Here is a 19461-nt window from a genome sequence, read left to right on the forward strand (position 1 = left end):
GGGGAATGTTGGCTGGATGGGCGAACTGGGAGAGGGTTATGAGACTTTTTCTCAGAGTGAGCATGAGAACATCAAGAAACCACCCTGGAGATGGGAAGAAGACAGTGAGACCCTTCTCCTAATGTGACCTAAAGGTCCAGAGGAGGAATAAGGAAGAACCAGGTACATCCTGCCACACAGAGACCCTCCCGTGGGCTATTCCTCGACACCCGCCAGGAAAACAGATGAGAGAGAAGCTTCCCCCTCAAGTACTGCAGAGTGAAGGGGGCCTAAGCAACAATCTGGAAATAGGACCCTGGGATCCAGGGGCACCAGGCCAGCGTGGGGCTTCTGTGCCTCCTGGATCCTTGAGGCTGAGACATCTGCTCCCCAGGGCAAACGGATTAGCCATGCCTAGCTCATTGTTCTGACTTCACTTATTTAAAATGTGGACTGTTGGGGCTCAGAACACACTATTCCAAATATGGCAGTTTGGCAAACAGTATTCTAAGCTGACAGAACTTGAGAAATGGCAGGTGTGGGAAGAACCCTCTATCCTCTCCCTAGAGCAGATCACAGACCCTCCTGTGACAGGTACCCTCACTGCATCTGGGGGAAGGGAGCCTTATCTCTGAAAAGACAGAGAGGTGCTGAGAGGAATCTGAATGAAGAGGCCACACTGAGTTTGCCCCAATTCACCACCCTGAGCTCTTACACTTTGTCTGGTGACTTTCCACTCTTCGTCAGACCTCACCTGAAGAGGCCCAGGCTTTAACCCTTTAGTGGGTCTTCATTTCCTTACGAAGGCTATCGTATCATACAATACTTATATGAAATATTTTTGCTCGTTTTTCTCTTGGTAATCTGCCTTTTGTCCTACCACCAGCTGAGTACCTGAAAAGGTAGGAGGAAAAGGAATTGTTTTCCTTCCCTACAGGACTGCGTATTTCCCCCTCATCTGTCTTTCATTCTAACAAATAATGTTGGTGACTGTGTGCATCCTACAGCTTGCATAGGCCATTACTTTTTCTCGAGAAGAGGGACAGAGCTCCCTGCTCGCGAGCGGTGGCTCCAACATGTAGATGAGGCGTGTAACCCATGTCTAAGCACACATGCTCCAAGCTCAGCCACCCGGGTGTGCATCTGAGGCTCAGCTCCCAGCTCAGCTGAGGAACTGTGGGAAAGTTGCTTAATTTCTCTGTGGCCTCTGTGATCTCATCTGCAACATGGGGGTAATAATAACTTGCATCTTGTGGGGTTTGAGGAGTTAGTGAGTTAGTATGCCTAAAGTACAGAGATCCGGACCTGTGACTACTAGGTATGGGTCCTTGATTATTGCCCAAGATTGGTGAAAGTTTAATTAATTATTTAGAAATAATGGAGGCAAGCATGCTAAGGACAAAATGATTCTGACACCTGTTTAAACTCAAAAGTCAGGCTCTATTCAGGGCCATGATGCGATGATAGGGTAGGGACTTCTGCGGCAGTGGGGAGTAGGGGTCTGCAGTGAGAAAAGGATGAGCTCAACTCTGAACACAAGACAGAAGGTGGGATTTCTAGCAAAGGAGCAGGGCTGGAGAGAGGCGGTGGGGGGAAAACCAGCAAGAGGATGGGGTGATTCTTCACTAAACTGACCCAACGGGATTCTTGCTGGAAGCAGGCCAAGGTATGAGGGATTGATCACACACAAATCAATACAGATTGATCAGATGCTAACGGCAGGAATTCTCGCCAAACCGACCGGACCCAGTGGGGTTCTTGTTCCAGCTGGGTGGTGCACAGATGGACGTGGAAATCCAAAGGTAGTGGCCCAGTTGGGAGGAGATTACAGCAAGCCCTGACTAGAGTCTGGTCAGAGAAGCTCTGTTCAAGCAGCAGGAAAGAAATCTGAATAGTTACCTTTCAGAATACTTACTCTGCCTCAGCACTGGCTGGCAGGGTTTGGTGTGAGCCCCTGCTGGGAGCCACCCACTGCCCTGAGCTCACCCTCATTTACTTTGTAACCAAGATTCTCGTTACTTTGTAACCAATGATTCTGGAGCACCCTCTGGGTGCCACCCATTACCCTGAGCTCAGCCCCGCCACCAGCACTAGGGGCTTGTTCCTCTCTAAGCCCTGGAAGGTACAGGCTGTGAGCCCTGATGCCTGGGATCCTGAGGTCTGGGGGTTAAGCAAAATTGGGAAGGATCTGGGGACAAGATTCTCCTGATCCAGGGTCTTGTCCTGGAGAGTTTATGGCTGGGCAGCTCCTTCTCCCTTTGACCTCATCAGATGGGAGGACGAGTCTTTGGGGGGTCTTACAGGTTCTCCCTGGACCTGCGGTTCTGAAGCCTGCTGGCAACTCCTGTAGGTAAACAGGTTTCTCAGATCCAGTCCTTTGGCCAATACCAGACGAAACAAAGCACTTTGAATAGCATCTTCTAGCCTTTAATATGCTGGTGTCCTCTGGGAGCCAGGCCTAGGATGCCAGGTTCCCAGGCGGATCTGACTACAGAATATTATTTTTTATGGGATCATCTCACTAGTTTCCAAAGGAAGACCTCTGGGAAATGTCCCAATGTTCTCAAAGGCCCTCTGCAGTTATAAAATCTCTGTGACCCGCTAATGGCACAAGACTGAGTAGCACCTGGCCCCTGAGAAAATACACTTAAAAAATAATGAAAGGAATATCAGCCTTCGTTCCCTGTAGATGGTGTGGAGGGTGAAACAAACTGCTCTCCTTCCTGCATCTTCATCGGGGCAAACGGACCCTGCAAAGCCTTTACCTCATGCTGGTTGGAGGAGATCCGTCATCAGTGCCTTTTTGACATTTCAACCTTTCTGCTGGGCCTCTGCATTTCGGTTTGAAAAATCGGCCTGTGTTAATTTTCAGAGGCGGTTTCCCTCCTATTCCCCCAAGCAGAAGACAAGGACTGCTGCTTCCCCTTCACTGCAACGGTTGCCGAAAAGAAAGCAGCTCTCCCCCAGATGGGCGATTCTGCGTCTCCGGCCCGGAGTTTTCCATCTACGAGAACAGCTCAGAGCCATTTGGCCCTGGGATCTCAGTGGGAGGATCTGGTCAAGATTTTCAAGATGGAAAGTGGTTTATCATTTTGGCGGGAGCCTGATGATGTAAATCCAGGAGTGTTCTGCCCAGTCCCTGGGTGCCTCCAAACCTTCCCAGGCATGCTCACAACAAGAAGCTGCAGACCCTTCCCCACGCTGCGAAAGGTCAACAGTCATCCCCAAAGTGGGTCTATAGAAGTCTCTGGTGGACACAGGTCTTCCCGTCCATACCGGCGTCCACACTGCTCCCTAGAGGTTTGAATCTGTCTGATGGAAACTTACTTCCAGGGAGAGGAGATGGGGCTGACAGCAGTGAATTGTTCCTCAGTATTACAGTTTGTCTTGGTAAATGTCGGCGATGTCATACCAACCAATGAGTAAAACGTAAATACGTATGGGCCAAAGACACAAGCAGGTAATTTACAAACAGAAACATACGACTAGGAAGAAAATGAATGGAAGCAATGTCAATTTTGACACTAAAACATGCAAATCAAACAATAGATAAAATATGTGTGTACAAGGATGTGTGTGTGTCTGCCCACCAAACTAGAAGGAGCCACATACATTTTTACTAGCCAGTTAGTGAAATGATAAGTCTTAGCCACTGCTAGTGGCTATATACACTGATATTCTGTGCTCAATACTCACCAAAGACTTCAGAAATCCCCATGAAAAGAATAGCTAACACTTACTAGACACCAGGTCCAAATCTACGTACCATAGACACACTGGTATATGAAGCCAATGCATTGATTCTTCTGTCAAATATACCATAATCTTCGTTTTGTCTTCTGAGTAGAGAAACAGAAGGAGAAAGAGCTCATGCAACTAATTTGAGGTTATGTAGCTAGCACATGACAGACACAAAATTTGAACTCAAGACACGTTCCCCCAACTCCCTCATTCTCCTGCCCAGTGTGACTTACTCATTTGTTCTGTGTCTGTGAAGGAGCCTACATACACCGTCCCATGACGACTTTGACACAAAGATGCTCACTAGTTTATTTATGATAGTGAAGACTTGGAAACACATTGGTGAAATAACACACTGTCACATAAAAATAGCATCTAGGATTTTAGGTTATAGATGTCAGAATGAATGCAAACACATTTATCTTCAGTGCCTACCTAAATCCTACTAAAAAGGAGATTCAGTGGAAATTTTTAGCCACACCCAAGATCACAAGGACAATGAGAATAGAAAAGGAAATGGTAACATGACTGTGGATGCTGAGAGGCAGAGAGACAAGTTTTTATAGACTGGAGCATCCAAGAAAGGAGGATCCAATCTATAGTACCTAAAACATAGAAAACAGAAGAAAACACAAACATAAAGGAAAACACGCAACACACAGAGGACCCCCAGTGGGCTGAGAACTTGATGTACCTGGTACCCTGGAAGCAAACGTGGGGTTCGACCACTCCTTTCCCCAGATGTGCCTTCCTTCCCCCACTCAGTGTGTTGGCCCAGGCAGGAGACTAGAGGTCTATTCTCTGGAGAGGCTAAAACAGAGGGTCACTGAAGATGTGAGGATTAAATGAACAGTGAAATTGAAAATATGATAATTAAATGGAGATTTTTCTCCTGGTTGCCTCTCAGGATCCTGGTGATCAGACTTCTCCCTTCCAGGGAAGAGACCAGAAGATTCTTTTCTCAGAAATCTCACCAGCCCAAGAGAAAAGACCTAAAGATAAGAACAGCAGGGTCTCCACAGTGACATTCCAGGCAGGACCATTGCAAGACCACAGTTGACAAGTGTCACCATTACTTGGGATTCCTAATCAACTTTTTAGGACCCTTCTATTAAATATGAGCAAACTTCCAAAAATCATCAAATATTTGAAGAAGTCTTGTAACACAGACAGATATTAAAAAAACAAACAGAACCCCAGGGAAAAAATGATTATGTAGGAAAATGAAAACCAAAGCCAAACAAAGAAGAAAGATGCCAATAATATCCTCCAACTTACAAGAGAAGATGTTACATCTATGAAACAAGAACAGAATGCCATTAAAAAGGAACACTTAGAAAAGAAAAGAAACAAAATGGCTTGGGGACATTAAAAAGATAATGGCAAAAATTAAAAACTCAGAAGAAAGTTTCTAATAACGCTGAGGAAATCTCTCAGAGAGTAGCAAAATGCCAAAGCAATCTAAAAAAGACAAGAAAATTGGAGAATCGACAAAAAAAAAAAAAGAGGAGAAGTTGGAAAGAGAATGGATGTAGCACGGGGGGATAAATCATCAAAGAACAGCAGAGATATCTGGTCATGATGTAGTAATTCTAGGTGCCTCAAAGTGTTCCAAGCATTGTCTAATAACTCAAGCATTGCACATTTACTCATGTAATTCTAATGAAAACTCTTGGGGTTGACATCATTTTTATCCTACTCTATAAATCAAGACACTAAAGCACAGAGAGGATGGAAGTCTGATTACCCAAGGTCACCCAGCTGATAAATGGCAGAGCAAGGATTTGAACCCAGGCAAGTTTGGCTCTCTTGTCTAAGATCTAACCACTTCACTAGACTGCCTCTCAGTCAAATAGCTTTATAAAATCCAAGAAATACTTTTAGATTGTTTTCCAGACCTGACATTTCCAAACCGAAAAGACCATTTGAGTGTCTAGCCCAATGGATAAAATGTTATGCATACTAAGACATAAAACCATAGATGGTGGAACTTCAGAACCCTGGGGACAAAGCAGAAATCCTAGAAGCTGAGAGAGAGAGATGAGAGACAACACATTTCCTATAAGATCAAGAATCAGGATGACATGTGACTTCGTCTTAAGAGCAATTCTGGAAACAAGGAGAAAATGGAATAATGCATTGCCTTCAGTTCTGAGCGTCAGGGAGTTAAACTAGTAGTCTATACTCAGCCAGTGGTCAAGTGTGAATGTGGAATAATGACATTTTAGATACAACTGGCCTCGTGCATCTTTTCCCTGGAACCTGAGTGAGTCAACCAGAGAGGAAGGCATGACATCAGGAAAGGGGGAACGCAGGAAAGCTGGGTCCCTGGGGTCGTGTGGAAGGAGATTCTTGGATGACAGTTGTGTATCAGAACAGTGTCCAGATCGGAGCAGGTTGGGAAACTGGGACGGACGTCCCCAAGATGAAGTCCACCAGATGTGTTTGAATGAACTGAGTAGGGTCTCCGGTGAGAGTCAGTTCCTACAAATTAGGGAAAGACAAGCAGACAAACAAACTGAGAAACAACACGCAAGATGATTAACTGCACTGAGAATAAACAGTTGTTCAGGGAAAGACAAGTGATCTCAAAGTGTCCACTGAATCACAAACACGTATTACCGTTCACGTTTGCACGTATATAAAAACGTAAGCACCAAACACGGATCTGATCCGAATGGTGACTCCATCCTCGTGGCAGGATGGCAGGGAAATGGGGAGAGGGCATGTGTGCATTTCTTGTCCTTAGTGGTAGGTAAGTCAGTAAATAAAGACTGAAGTTGAAAAATAAACAGGTATGTCATGTACAAACATGGGGTAAAGACCAAAAGAAATGGCAGAAAAATTGGAAAGTGATAAACTCGGGGGGGAGGTAACAGGCAGGAGTTTGATCAGGTGCTACTGATTTTTATAATAGATCTTACAGATGCAACTGATTCTATAACTATGTGCCCAGGTAGCTGATTACAATGAAAACTCAATAAAAGAAACAATGATGAACATGGAGGGTGTTGATAACATGACAAATGAGAATCACTTGGTGTTGGGTGAAAAGCAGGATCCCAATGACATGAGCAGGACTGCAAGTCTGCAACAAACAAACGAAACCAGAAGAAAGACTTGCAGGAAATGCATCAAGTACTAAAGGTGGTTGGTCAGAGAGGGGGATGCTTTAAAGATTCTGCTTTTAAGTGTTTCCCACATTTTCTGTCATGTGGTGAGGTTTCTCGGGTAATGGAAAATGAAGGGGAGAACAGATGCTCCTGTAAAGCGATGGTGCTCACGGGCAGCCTGGTGGGCATCGAGTGAACTAGGTCTCCGTGTTCTGCTTGGAGCCTGGGACACCTTCCTCTTTGTGACGTCTAATGATAACCCACGTCAACTTGCTGGTCAGAGGAGCCAAAACATAAGCTTCTGGAATGGCAGGTAGTAGACAGAAGTGAGAAAACCTGATAGAGAAAAAAAAGCAGTCCCAAAGAATCCAAAGAGAATGGTACGGGAGACTGTCCATGCTGCTGACAAATGGCTGGTGAGCATCTCTTCAACTCCCTCTCAGAACATCAGAAGCAACGGACCATGCATGGTTCCCTTGTGCGGCTTTCACACACATCTCTGCTGTGTGGACCAGTGTGGGGCCCCCTCCACTCTCCCCTTCATATTTTGTCCTACACGCCCTCAACAGATCTGGGTTTGAGAAAGACACCCCATGACAGAGGGTCCTAGGACCCCCATGCTCATTCCTACAGTTGTGAAATCTCTGTCTCCCCCGTTACACTATGAGCTTCTTGGGGGTGCCTGCATAAGGTCGCACCCCTGGGAGACACTCAATAAGGGAAGAGATCCTACCTCAGGGATAAACAGGAAGTGGAAAGTTTCTCTGGAATCTGGAGGAAGAGAATGGTCCCAGTGGTGGCTGGGAGCAGCTCACATGCATTTGCAAGGGCCTATGGAGAGCATCTCTTCCCAACTCCGTGTTTGAATGATATCGTGTCAGTAGCTTGGAATTAGTCATGGTGGGAATATTTACACAAGGTAATCTGTAAACATTACCAATAAGCTCCCAAATGCCCCTGAGAGCTGGTCACTAAGCATGTATTCCCACGATATTGCCGATCGGTACCCAGGTCCTTTTTGGCCATGGGCTCCTCTTCCTAGAAGCAATCAATAGTCCAGTGATGCTGGTGATAGCCACACTGTTCATTCCAAGGGCATGCCAGAGATGGGACTCAGGCATCTACAAGGACTTTTCCATTTGGGAATTGTTAAGAGCCTTTATGATTTGAGAAGATTGGAAAGTCAGGGCTCTCTGCCCCTGAGATAATTCTGGCACTCACCTCTGAGGTTTTCAGAGATCTCTGTCACAACCAGGGTGAAGGAGGACAGGGATGTGGGGTTCCCAACCACTATCCAATTCAGTGGCAGGATCAAACAAACCCTCCACAGCAGACTTTGGAAATCCTAGAGAATAGGTTTAAGTATTGTCATATTTTACAATGTTTGCATGTGCGTGGAAGGAAGTGGCAGATCACAGACTATCCCTCTCTGCATCCCATTGCCTGGTAAATGAGTCCTGGGTGAATCTACCAACATGGGTGTAATTAAGATTGATACTTTGTAGGAGGTTTCGCCTCAGAATGCAAAATAGCGTCTCCGTGAATCAAAATCACAGTAGGTGATAAAAAGAAAATCATTGTATGGTGTTAGACTCTCTGGGTAACACCGAGTTTCTGAGTCATAAGTCAAGGGGTTCTAGGAGGTTCTGTGGGGTTCTGTGGGTTCTTTGGGTCCTCTGAGGTCGCCGGTAAGGCAGCCTAGAGGCTTTTGAATCCCACAATTGATGGATGTCTTTGGGTGTCTCAAAGATTGTTCCTTCCTATCGACAGGGTTCCATGACAGGCGCCCCGTGAGATAAGCTATTATTTATTCATTCTGTTCAACAAATACCCACTGACCACCTCCTTTTCGCATTCATCTTGTGCTGGCTGCTTCCACGGCAGCTTTGAGCAGCTTCATGAGACGGGGACCTTCCCAGCCCCTGCGGGACGAGGTGGAAGTGTTGAGAGCTTGACTGACCTTCTCCCCACGCCTCCAGACATACGTTTCTTTCTAGCCCTCAGAGTGCTGCGCTCACCCCTGCCTCTGGGACCTGGGGTGTGCCCTTTATCAGAAGCCCACTTTTCTGCAGTTTCACAGAGGTGGCTCTGAGCAGAGCACGAGGCCCTCCGGGCGGCTCCTCTGTTACGCTGTCAGACCCCGTCAGCGCGCACCATGCCTTCCCCAGACCAGGGGGAGAGGAGAGCCAAGGGCGCCACTCTTGTCTTGCTGGGATCTCGCCACCAAGATGTTGCGTCTTCAGCTGCCGGGGCACCTGGGAGTCTCTACGTCTGGAGGCTACAGGGTCCTCGCCTCTACTTGGTGAACTTCACGGGCTGTTGGATTCGCCTCACTTCTGTCCTAGTGCGACTTTGCATCCCCAATTGTGTGTCACTCCATAAGATCGTGGGAGACCTGAGGACATTCCCCTGAATTAAATGACTCTTTGTACCCTGATAACTTACCCTCTGATCTAATCATATGGGTTTTCCCTCTGATCAGCATTGCCAGCTAAACAGCGGGAAGCATCTCTCTTTGGGTCGCCAGGTTCGGTGGGTTTGTGACACTGGCCCGTCCTCTCCCGGAGGCTGGCCACTCCAGGGAAGCTGAGGGGGCCCTAACGTCTGGTGTTGCCAGACGATGCTCTTTGGAGTTGGTGGGTAAACAGTCAAAGGGAGTCATCCTCCAGTTCAATAATGAAGAGACAGATGACCAAAAAATTTCTTTAAATGGGGAAAAAATGTTTGAATAGACACTTCACAGAAGAAGTACAAATGGCCAAAAGCACAGGTAGAGGGAACGCCATTAGTCATAAAAGATGCAAATTAAAACAATGAAATATTAAAGTCATGAGGAAACATAAAATGTTAATTTGAAAAAACTCGGAAATCCCCAATTTTGGCAAGAATATGGAGCAAGCAGAACCGTGTTGCAGGTGGGAGGTAAAATGTTACAAACACTCTGGAAACCATAGTGTCCCCCAAATCTAATACACATTTACCCTGAGAGGCAGTGGTTTCCCCTTCTAGGTATTTATCCAAGAGAAATGAAAATAAATGTTTAGAAACCCCAACTTGGATATGAGTGTCCATGGCAGCCAAATTCATACCCCAACTGGGAATTATCCACACACCTACCCACAAGAGGATGGGAAAATTTACATCTGTGCAAAAGAATACTTCTGAATGGTAAAAGGAAGAGACCATTGGCACAACCTAGGGAGTTCACAGGTATCACGTTGAGGAAAGAGGGATACCAGAGTACACACTGTGGGGTTCTGCCGATTGGAAGTTCTAGCACAGGCAAAACTCTAGGGGAATTAAAATCAGAGGGGCAGCTGCCTGTGGGTGTAGGGGATTGACCAGAAAGTGGCTGGAGAACTTTCTAGAGTGAGGGAAAAGTTCTATACCGTGATGGGAGTGCTGTATTCACAATGCACAGGGGTGCTCATATTTGTCAAAAGTCATCCAACTGGGGCGCCTGGGTGGCTCAGTCATTAAGCGTCTGCCTTCAGCTCAGGTCGTGATCCCAGGGTCCTGGGATTGAGCCCTGCATTGGGCTCCCTGCTTGGTGGGAAGCCTGCTTCTCCCTCTCCCACTCCCCCTGCTTGTGTTCCCTCTCTCGCTGTCTCTCTTTCTGTCAAATAAATAAATAAAGCATTAAAAAAAAAAAAAGTCATCCAACTAGACACTTAAAACCTGGGCACTTTTGTGGATGTTAATTGTGTGTGTGTGTGTGTGTGTGTGTGTGTGCGTGTGTGTGTTGTAGGAAGTAATCAGGATCTCCAGGTACGACTTTCTCTTAAACTCAGAAACCCCACTGATTAGCAAGGACCAGGTTGTATGAGCGCATTTGCTGGGGATGGAATGACTGGCCCCCTTCTCCAGCCCTCCCCACATCTGTGCCCGGTGCCTCGTGATGCAGCAAAGCTCAGCCCAAAGGACCTGAAAATGCGTGAGCAGCAGTCCTTGCTGATGGCTTGTTACCCAACAGAAGCTGACCGATAGACTCCCCTCTGCGTCCATCTTCTCCCAAAAGTCACTTCCTGGCATAGTCTTACTTCCTCTCTCACAATTATTACCAATGCTGTGCCCCGCCCCCACACACCCTAAACTGCTCTGGTTGAATCACATACCACCACTCTGCCAAAATCATCTCAAGAGTTTCTATTGTTTACCATGTAGAACCAACCCAGTACTTCAGCCTGATGTCCAGAAGCCACTTTAGCAGAGTCCCCAGTAGGCCCCATCCTCCCTGCGCCCCAATATTTCCCTACATCTCACTGCCAGGCATGGACCCAACCAACCCAACACCCACCTCCTGCCACGATCTGCCTCCCCCACCAGCGTGCCCGGAAGCTGGGCACAGAGGTTAAAAGCAGTGCATCCTTGTGGATATGGAAGCAGAGAATGAGGCCCATCAAGTGGGTCAGGATGTGTCACCCCAAATATGCCACTTTGGCTCAAGAATTATTTTGAGTCAAAGGCCTCTGAGTTCCTGAAGTCCCTTTTCTCCCTAAAAGGAAAGCTTCCCTAAAGAAGCATCACTATTAACCCTCACCCCAAGGGCAGCTGCAATCTCCTCTGCTGGACTATTGTATTTTCACCTGTTTTCCTAAGGGCCCATTTATCTTTCAAAAAAAGTAACTGGTGTTTCCATTAGTGTCCCTCACCCCAAAGTCATTTGTCCTCCCAGATGTGCCACTGTGCCCCTCCCATCCCCTAGTAAAATATATATAATCTCTCAAATCTCACTTATTTGGGGGATGCCCCTGCACGTGTAAAACTGAAAATTAATAAGCGTGTATGTCTTTCTCCTGTCAGGTTGTCTGTTGCCAGTTTTAATTCACAGGCCCCCGGGCACTGCACTTGAGAGGATAGAGGAGAAGACTTTCCTTCCCTGCAACCACCTATATATTGAGAAGTCAGATGGCGGAAGCAAGAAGAGAGATCAGAAGATGTAAGATTTAGAAGCGGGGCCCAAAGGATTTTATTTTGTTTTGTTGTAAAGAGTTCTGGGTCCAACTAAAGCAACTTGCCTCCACATCTCCCTTCCCAGGGGAGACCAGGTGCCCAGAAGCACCGTGCATTAGTGACCCCTCATTCCTCCAGTGGCTCACAGAAGCCCAAACCTGTGATTCGTAAGGACTCGGTGTTTAATGAGCCTGGAGGCGCTGAGAAACAGCGCTTGAACCGTGGGCACAGAGGGAGAGCACGCGGCAGGCAGTAGAGATGGCAACTGCTGTGTGGGCCATCAATATTAGTTAAATTTAATAGTGAGGTCTTATTGACTATAAGAGTCTTAATTATCAGGAAGAATGACCCTGTCTGTTAACAGCAGAAAAATGATCAAAACCAAAACCACATAAACTTAAATTGTTTGCTTGTCCTTTTATAAATGAGATTAATTGGCTAAATGGAGCCTATAGGTTAAAAGGGATAAGTGGCAGGTTTTTTTTTTTTTTTTTTTTTTTTCCGACAATTGCCTTCTTAACACTCTCAGACTTATGCTCCGGAGGTTTGATGGGGAACATTCATCAAAGAGTGTTATTGTTACTATGTTTTAATGCGACTCTTCTCTGAATCTCTCCCACCTCAGTGCTTTGTCTGCTAGGAGGGTAACAGGCCTCCAGGCTGTCAGAATAGGATGTTTTGAGGGGGTGGGTGTGACTGAAGTCTCCCCAGGAAGCCAGCCGAGGCGCATGCCCACACGCGCATGCACACACACACACACGCACGCACACACACACGTGCACTCCCATCCTTCCCTGCTCTTGTCCCCAGCCAGGACTGCAGGGTCCTAGAATGACTGAATCCTGGCTGAGCCACCCTTGTGTGGATGTCCCAGTGGGCACAGAGGATGGAGAACCCACCTCACCGGCTGATTTCTTTTAGAAAGCCTGGGTCCTGCTGTGGTGTATTTTCCCTTGCCTTCGTTCTGGAGGGAGCCCTTTGGGTGGGTGAGTCCCCTCCCACCTCTAATCCTTTCCTGACCCCCAAAGCAGCAATTACCCACACCAGTCTTAAGAATGTGATAGACAAGCAGAGGCAGGCCTTTGTCCAGACCCTCATCTCAAGTCAAACACCCGCTTCCAGGAAAACAGGAGATTCTTCTGCTTCAATGAGAACCTATTACATGTTAAAAATGATGTGGGAAGTAGAAATGAACAGAGAGCCAAGGCCACTGGAGAGCTTTGCTGCTGGCTGGGCATCATTCAAAGTTGGACATGTGATTCCTCAGAACCTAGGAAGTGGGAGGCCCTCAAGTCAAACACCACTTCCAGGAAAACAGGAGATTCTTCTGCTTCAATGAAAACCTATTACATGTTAAAAATGATGTGGGAAGTAGAAATGAACAGAGAGCCAAGGCCACTGGAGAGCTTTGCTGCTGGCTGGGCATCATTCAAAGTTGGACGTGTGATTCCTCAGAACCTAGGAAGTGGGAGGCCAGCTGTACCCACCCCGCTGGTTTGCCATTACTGCTCTGTGCCCCGGGACACCAGGTGTTGTGGGTTGCACTGTGCCCGCCCCCAAATTCATCCACAGGAGTCCTAACCCCTAGTAAGACAGGAGGTGACTGTATTTGGAGAAGGAGCTTTTACAGAGGTGATTAAAGTAAATGGGATCACTAAGGTGGGCCCTAATCCAATAGGACCAGTGTCCTTATAAGAAGAGGAGGGGAACACAGATACCCACAGAGGGATGATGGCTCAAGGACACAGGAGGAGACGGCCATCCACACACCAAGGAGAAAAGCCTCCAGAGGAACCAGCCCTGCCGACCCCTGGATCTTGGACTTCCAGCCTCCAGACTGTTTGGGAATAAATGTCTGCTGTTTAGGCTCCAGGCCAGCCCAGCAGACTAACCCAACGTGTCCCCTCTGCTCTCCATCGCTTTTGCAAAGCAGAGTTTCTGTGGCCAGGACTGAGGAGAAAGCAGGTGGGTCCTGCCTGGTTCTTACCTTGCAAGGATGTTTTGCTCTGGTCTTAACTTGCATGGCATTTTTAAGGCCTAGGAAACATTCTTGCCCCTAAATCAAAGCATTAGATTTCAAAGGAAATTTAATAAAGCATGCTTTTGCAGCCTCATGGAAATGTGTGCTATGCAAACAGTGAAGATCCTTGTCTGAAAGTGATTCTCTCCTGGCTCCTTCGGCCGCCAAGGGAATGAAATCAAAAGATCGGCAGCGGTTCCAAGCTCATCATTTGTCAAAGCGAGGAGAGCTCAAAGCTACAGACTTTTGTGTCCTGAGCTAAATTTAGCTAATCACACCTCCGAGTTCTGTTCTCTGTCCAGGACCCCTGGCATCCCCGGTGAAAGGATTAGTGATGCTGACAGCAATAATGATAGTTTGTGCTTTTAGTTTCTTGCTTCAGACAGTTTTTAAAGGACTCTGCCACCCTGACTTCACTCACGTCTGTGACACCAGCGGAGACTGCCTGGGTGGGGGGCTGGGGAGGAGGCTGGGCATGTCTTGCAAACCGCAGGACAGACAGGTGGAAAGATTCACACCTGTCCATGAACCAGACACGTGCAGAATGTCAGTCCTTGAGCGGCACTGTCCTCTGCCCTCCAGGACTTGCTTAGGACACAGGGCGAGCTACCACCCTCACAGATCTCCCACTGTGGAAGGTTCTGGAGAAATGAAATGTGTCAATCCCCCCCCCCTTTGTCTTGGTGGTTCCAAAGGGGGCTGGATGCAGGGGTGGCCTGGGACACTGCTCCTGACTTGTCACCACATGCCCTGCCAGAGCAGCTTATGGGTGATTCCCTGGAGGGTCCGCTGTCAATAAGGACCAGGGATGATGCTGTCTCATGGACATCCCCTGGGAGAACCCACTCACCTGCAAAACTGAAGGCAGAGAGAGAGAGAGAGAGGGAGAAAAGGCCTTCCCTAAGACCCAGGACATGATTTCTTATCTGAGTGAAGTGGCACAAAGTGATCCACAAAGTGATCCAGTGTCTTTGTAGGGTGGGGGTTGGGGGGGAGGAAACCTCTCCCCTGATTTTCCTTCCATGCTGTGTGCTGGGCGTGGGGGTGGGGTGGTAGGGAAATCTCTTCTCTCCTGACGTTTCCATGGTGACAGGTGGAAGTGACATTCTCCAGTATGATCTCTACCTCTTGTCTTAACATCACTTCTCATATCATTTCTCAAGTGCTTCAGACTACGGGCAGGAGAAATGGGATCGTTACAGCCCCTCCCGCCGCCCTGTCCCCTGCCCTGTGCGTCTCGGCTCCTAAAATGTGGAAGTCAGTGTGGAATCCGGGCTGTGGCTCTAGATCTGTGTGTTTGCAAGGACTCACACAGGGGCTCTCTGCGAGGGGCCGCCCAGCCATCCACTGACTCACACCTTCACTCAGCCTCCCTTGGTTCCAGAGTTGGTCTGGGGATGTTGGGGTGAGGAGGGCCTGGATCCATCCCCAAGAAGCTCTCAGCATCGTGGAGGAGAGACGAGATGCATGGTAGCAGTATGAGCATGCTTCTGTGGCTGCCCAGAGCTTCGTAAATGCCTCTCAAGGCCCACCTGGCCCGGCCCCAGAGCCCCTCCGCCCCCTCTGCAGCCTCGCCACCCCGTGGGCCCGGCCCCAGAGCCCCTCCGCCCCTCTGCAGCCTCGCCACCCCCTCCCTACTGCTCAGAGAGCTCCCTCCGTCCCCGCACGGCCTCATGGTCAGCTCCGTCCTTTCCTCCAGGCTTCGGTTAGATGCTCTCTCCTCAGTCACTGTGATGCAGCTCGGGCCACCACGACAGAGGACCTCGGGCTGGACAGCTCACACGGCACAACTGCACCCCCGACGGCGCTGGGGGTGGGAAGGCCAAGAGGAAGCTGCGGCCGCTCCCTCTCCTCCCACGGTCGTCCCTCTGTGCATGTCTGTGTCCGGATCTCCTCTTGGTATGGAGACACCAGTCCTAGGGGGTTAAGATCCACGCATATGACCTCATTTTTCCTTAATTACCTCTTTAGAGGCCCCATCTCCAAATAGTCACATTAGGAGTCAGGGGTTTGACATAGGAGTTTTGGGAACACACAATTCAGTCCGTAACAACCACCCCGTCCGTAGAAAAATGTCCCTGCTCTGGGCGTACCTTGTCTCACCCCCTCACTGCCGGGCCCTCGTGCCCCGCACCCCCACCCGCCTCAGGACTCCCTCATTTTGTTCCGAATGCTCACAGTCTGTCTTCCCAACCAGGGTGTGAGCTCCAAGAGAGCAGGGGTTCCCGGTTCTGTTTCACTGTTTCTCAAGCCCTTTGACAGGGCCTGAGCACACAGCTGCACTTCAGGAATGTGAGTTTAAAGCGTGGAGCCGACAGAGAAGGAGCAAGGAGCAGGGCTGGCCAGGAAACTGGCTCAGCAGAGGCTTCTGGGGTTCCGAGGCTTGTCGAGGTCCCGCAGATGCTGCAGGAAGGATTGTGAGCCTCCAGGCTGAGCCGAAGCCCTGGCAACAGGGGAGGAGGGGTGGCGGGGAGCGTGGTGGGGAGTGGGAGGTGCTGGAGACAAGTCAGGGGGGCCACAGGACCCTACGAGCCACAGCCTTCCTCCTCTTGTCCCAGGAGCGACTGCTCCCTCCTCTCAAACAAAAACCCCTTAGAGGGTAAGGGATCGTGTTTGCAGAGCTGAAATGCCAGCAGGAGGGTCCTGCTCACTTGGGAGGGCCCAGGGTATGAGGCTCTGCTTCTGGGCAGCCTGCAGGTGACCAGAAGTCACACCAGACTCGTCACTGAGTCCTGGTCCGACTCTTCAGCAGCTGCTAGTGGGCTCGGAAGAAGCCCCCATGATCCAGTCTCCCCTCTGACAGACTGTCTCCTCCAGATGCTGGATATTCCCAAAAGGTGACCCACAGTTCTTCACAGTGGCCAGTGACGATGGCCAGGCCTCCGAGAGCCATGCATGTCCGTCTCTGAGTGGCTGCAGACCCAGGAGCTGGGGGTGAAACTCAGCGATTGCTCCCCTGTCCACTGTTCCTGTGCCCCAGTCCACGTGGACGTGTTTACCATCCGTGTGGCCCCAACTACAACCACATCCCTCCTGTGTCCATTGGCGACCAGGGTAATTTTCTGGATCAGCTTTGCCTGCCTCTGACAGTAGTCTCCCAAAGGGCAGGAAAGGGATCTGTTGGTGAGCAGGGTGGGGGGTTCCCTTACGCATATCCCGGCAGAAACCACTGTCCCTTTGCAGAGAGCAGCCAAATGAGATTTCGTATGGTGCATTTGTTGGATATAATGGAAAGAGAGAAGTAAAAATGAGTCCAAAGGCCTGGAAAAACCGTGCCATGTAACCACTCACTAGCTCTGTGATCCTGAGCATGTCCTTTGCAAGCCTGTTTCCTGCCTTCAAACGGGGATGCCCTTGTCCTGGTAGTTTAGCCATTAAGATATGGACATCGTGAATACAACTGGCACCTAGGAGGCATTGAGCACGACCAAGTGTTCCCTCAGTCGTTAGTAAAACCTGAGGCCGAGTCAGCATGGGGGCCAGGGGCCAAGCCGCAGGGCGACGTGGAAGTCAGGGTGGGTCGGGCCTGCGTGACGGGGCCCCTGGTACAGCAGGATCCCTGAGGGCTGACAGGCGGTGGCCTTGGGTCACAGAATACCTGCTTCTCACCTTCTCCAACTTCAGAATCATTTCAAGGGGTGGAAGCGAGCCAGGAATTTGGGACAAATTGTTAAAAATAGGGATTCATTAAAAAAATACAAAACAATAGAAACCCATCTAACACATTTTATGGATGACCACACATCACTGAGATGATGTGGGATGACATTTCTTTCTTTCCCCCCTTTCAGATCTTCTGTTGGGCAGACACAGGCCTCTTCTTCCTCCCCTCCCTACTGGTTCTCTACTTGCCTTTTCTACCTCCTTTTATTTTTGATTTGGTGATTACCAGCTTTAAATTGTAACAAGCCTATCAACAAAACCAAGTGACATTAAACAGCATCTCTGTGTGTCACCAGAAGTGAGAACATTTAAGCTTGAAACCTGCATCCTTCCCCACCTCCTGTGTTTGTTGGCTAATATATCAACACCATCTCGTTTTTAAACAGTCTGCTCCTTTTATTTGTTTTTTTTTTTTTTTAAGATATCGTTGTTTACTTAGAATTACCGATGCGTTCATGGCTTCCTCTCTTTGGGTTTTCTTGCACCTTTACTGCTTCCTGTTCAGCCTTGATTTCCTACTTGTTGGGGTGTATCCTTTCACGCATCTTTCAAAAAGGCTCGCTGAATGGCAAACAGTGGACAGTGAACTCTTTGGGTCTGTCTGAAACTCTCCAGAGAGTAGATTAACTGGATATAGAATTTCTAGGTTAAGAGTTATGTTCTTCCTATTTAAAAACTTATTGTATATTGAATTCCATCCTTTGTGCTGCTGATGTCTCCTCTCCATTTTACTCCGGCTCTTCAGTTCTTTGCCTACCTCTCCCTTGTTTAAGATTTTCCCTTTGTCTCTGGAGTTCTGCAGATTTCACAGTTTTCTCTTGGTCGATGGGCTTCAACAGTTTTACTATAAAAAGTCCTTGCATGGATTCGTTTTACTTATTTTGCACGGGACTTTTTTTGGGTTTCCTCAATCTGAGTGCTCACGTCTTTCTTCACTCTTGAAAAACAGGAAGCCATGTTTTCCCCCTGAAATATAATTTTAGACAGATGCAGAAGTCTGTTGTCCTGCCCTTGTCTGAGCAGATTGTCGCTCCGTCCCTGCTGCCTCATCAGCCATTGCTGCTGCCTTCCCCCTCCGAACACCCGTGGGCCGTGCGTAGTCTCCAGGTCCCTCTCTGGAAGGAACATCTGGCCCGTGACAAATCTGCCTGTGATTATTCTTCACATGCTCTCTTGGTCCCCGCCCCCTTCTCACATCCACTGGAACTTTTAACCTGTTTTGAAATCTCACTCTCTTTTCATTACCTCTCTCTCCCGAGGGGCTGATTTTGTCCTTGTTGGATCTGCCGGCTCTGATCTTGGAGGGGTGTTCTGCCTGGAGTCTCGTGGGCCTGCCGGTTTCTCCCTCTGCATCCGCTCACCGTGCCCTTCACTAGCAGAAGCCTGGTGTGGATCCACTGGCGATCAGCTGAGGCAGAAGCGCTCACTCTCAGACGGGCATGCAGCTGGAGCTGGTGTGCAGCCCACACCCGGAGGAGGGCGGGTGGGCGAAGGGAGGTCTCTGAGCAGGGCCTTCATCCTGTGGGGCCTCCTGTGACCCGCCATGGCTGTCCACCCCCGGACTGTCACATGTATGACAATAATAAAGCCCTGCTTGCTCCATCCCAGGCGGAAAGCTCTAATAATTTCCCCACCTGCGTTCCTGCCACAGAGACAAGTGTGAACATGAAAGACACACCACACCCTGTACCACCAGTTTGGGTTCTCAGTTTTCCTGATTACTGTCCCGGCCACAGCTGCTTCATGGGGAACCCCTTTCATGTTCCCATGGGACAAGGACTTAGACGCTCCTGGTGGGTGTCCAGTGCTCAGCCTCAGGCCCTGGTTCCGGAGCCCTGGGGAGGCATTTGGCTCACACTGTCCCCTGTTCCCTGTGGGGCCCTTCTTCATTTCTGACCTTCTAGGTTTGGGCCCTCGCTGGTGTTCTTTGTTATATGGAACCTCTGGTCTCCATATCCCTTCTAGTAGCTACAGCCACAAGTCTCAACAGTA

The 19461-nt window shown here is 48.8% G+C and overlaps 1 protein-coding gene across 1 annotated transcript in view; it reads left to right on the forward strand.

The window, feature by feature from the left end:
- The window catches only part of AJAP1 (adherens junctions associated protein 1), a 190571-nt gene extending 171735 nt beyond the window's left edge, over positions 1-18836 (forward strand). The window contains exon 7 of the mRNA XM_027580002.2: positions 18729-18836. The gene's annotated coding sequence lies outside the window, so the exon portion shown is untranslated. The remainder of the gene's footprint in view (positions 1-18728) is intronic.
- The last annotated feature ends 625 nt before the right edge of the window (positions 18837-19461 follow it).

Source organism: Zalophus californianus, chromosome 4, assembly GCF_009762305.2.
Source record: "Zalophus californianus isolate mZalCal1 chromosome 4, mZalCal1.pri.v2, whole genome shotgun sequence".
NCBI lineage: Eukaryota > Metazoa > Chordata > Mammalia > Carnivora > Otariidae > Zalophus > Zalophus californianus.